This window comes from Ricinus communis, chromosome 10 (assembly GCF_019578655.1).
Source record: "Ricinus communis isolate WT05 ecotype wild-type chromosome 10, ASM1957865v1, whole genome shotgun sequence".
Lineage (NCBI taxonomy): Eukaryota > Viridiplantae > Streptophyta > Magnoliopsida > Malpighiales > Euphorbiaceae > Ricinus > Ricinus communis.
The window spans coordinates 21,730,856-21,733,471 of NC_063265.1; the positions used below are offsets into that span (position 1 = coordinate 21,730,856).

General features: G+C 36.0%; 1 long non-coding RNA gene across 1 annotated transcript; it reads right to left on the reverse strand.

Moving 5' to 3' along the window:
* Positions 1-446: 446 nt before the first annotated feature.
* Positions 447-2,198, reverse strand: LOC107261863. The gene is made up of 3 exons (XR_001535776.2): positions 820-2,198; positions 663-746; positions 447-596 (listed from the first exon to the last, which is right to left on the reverse strand). It is a non-coding gene; the product is annotated as an uncharacterized LOC107261863 (long non-coding RNA).
* Between the last annotated feature and the right edge of the window lie 418 nt (positions 2,199-2,616).

Below are 2,616 nucleotides of genomic sequence, written 5' to 3' on the forward strand. Positions count from 1 at the left end.
AAAATTATTAATTTTATTAATATCAATGTTATTATAATTTATGAAGTAATATATATGAAAATGTAAATAAACGGATTGTTATATCATATTTCCGGAAACATAAAGAATCATGTACTTAAGACCAAAATACAAGCGTATTGTTAGAGATAAAGTTAGATGTATGTTTTGACAAGTTATAAAGTTAAGACTTGTTTGGTTGCATTTTATATCATTAAATGGCTAATAGATAAAAAATAAAAATAAATTAACACTACAAATTTAGATCTATTACAAAATAGATGAATCAATATATTCTAAATATTATTTTATCATATCTCATCCCTTAATTTTGTATTATATTATTATAAAAAATTTATTATATCTTTTATTTCAATTTTTATAATTTACTCTATTTTATATTTCTTTTTTACTACAATACTAAATTTCTTAAAGAATATGAATCCCCTATCACATCGTCTCAATCGGTGTCCATTCCTTGAGTCTAGAAGTTAGACAGTTGAAGCGTCAGAGTGTCAATCTTGCACTATTGAGCATCAATCTAACACTGCTGGTCGTCCACCTGCCCTAACAAGCTCTCGTGGTCTCTTTGAGAAAACCTAAAAGGAGAATACATTTTATACATGTATACATATTGCATTTCATAAAATATTTTCTTTTCTTACCTGCTAGTCCTTGCCAAGGACGAAGAATTGTCTTCTTACAGCACCGACTAATCAATGAACATGCTCGAATTGATCCCTTTGAACCTGTATGGTTATTTGTATCACTAACATTTCAGGAAAAGAAAGGATGTAAAGTACCAATAAGAGAACAACTTACGTATATGCAAGTACTCGTAATGAACTCCGGAGGAAGGTAGTGCTCTATGCTGAGTCGATGCTCTATTGCATCATGAGGACTCTAGTACGAACCATCAGATCAGGAAGGAATGAGATGGTCCTTGGAATCACGTCTGATACGGCTGTAGGAGGTGCTTTAGAGGTAGCACCAACAGAGGAACCTAAGATATGAGAGGGCCTAGAGTGTCGGGTAGACCATCCCTATGTCGACTCAGAAGCAGTAGGGGTGAGATGGATGAGACAAAGCAGTTGCACAAATAAGCGGAATAGATGAGACAAAAGGAAAATTCAATAAAGTAAGTCATAAGAAGTACCTGAGTTATGGTGTCATTGTCAAATGACACAGTCCCTAATAGCTGAGAAATGAAGGAGGCATCGTTCTTCCTTTAGGACCGGATGGTGAGATCCTAGGGCTCCTCATATCCCGCTAAGCATGTCGCTAGCTCCTCCCCAGCAAGATCTGTTGTTCAAAACATTAAGAAGGGTAGAGACAAGAGGACTGGGCGTCTGTTGGGGCCTCGCTCCCATCCACAGATCCTCTCGCCTGAGTACCATGCCCAACACGATCCTCCTATACTCAAGATCAGCATCAGAAAGCATATAGGAATCCCAATGACAACGTTTTCCCCCAATTGGGCAGCACATTCTTCATCAGCTTCTCTAACCTTGCATAACCTACTAATTCGCCCTATAATGCCATAATAACAATAAACATCAAGGAGTTTTTTGTATTTGATCGGATACCATCACTCCTTTTTACCCTGGACCTTATTACGAAAACCTTTAGGCAAAGGTTTATCCAGAACAATGTGAACTTGTAGCCTAAGAAACTGTGAATAAGCTATACCGTGGATGCCTCTTGTATCCATAGATAATGAAACCCTTAAAAAGTTTCCCTATTTGGTGAGCATTTTTGCTATCACATTGGTTAGATGGTAAATTTCTTACTTAGACCCAGAAAGGAGAAACTGAAGAACCAACATCTTTTAATACAAGATCTGCTTGCCATACCTACATATTGATCAGCTGATTCTAAACACACCACGGTCTTGCATCCAAAGATCTATTTTCACTTTAATCTTGTTATCTATGTGGAATAAAAAGATATCTTTTCCATTCTAGTAATATTAAAATCATGACGCAAGCGCCAAGATGCTGAAATTGCTTCCTTGATAATATGCAAGTTGAGATTCTTAGTAGACATAAGCTTTCCAGCTAGAGCTTGTGAGCCATCTTCTGGAATGGAGTCCTCAGTAGAGAGTTCCATTAAGGGGTCAGAGAAATGAAAATTTTGAGTTTGGATGATAAGCGCTTGTATGGATGAAGTTTCAGATTGCATGATGAAAGAGAAAATGAGACAATCGATGCCGGCAAAAGGAATAAAGGACGAGAATAATATAAGAAAGCAAAGCTATGAATGAAATTTTAACTTATAAGTAGTAGAAAGAGAGGAAAAGAAATAAGAGAGATGAAAAGTTTGAGCCGTTATGATAGTTATTACCTCAGTACTCAAATAGCATGCAAAAGGACACTTAAAAGAATAGCTGATAGTGCAAAATAAACGAGGCCTTAGATTTACATTTTTCCTGGCTGGAACAATCCTTGAAAGTTAGAGGCAGGGACTTACTTCCGGATATGTCAAAATGATTCCTCTACCAAAACAAAACTTAATAATTTTCAACTTCTTCAAGTCTTTTTCCTAAATGTGCAATTGCACTTTAGTTACAACAAACAAATTAAAACAAATCTAGTGCAAAATATGGCAAGTGACTGGGCC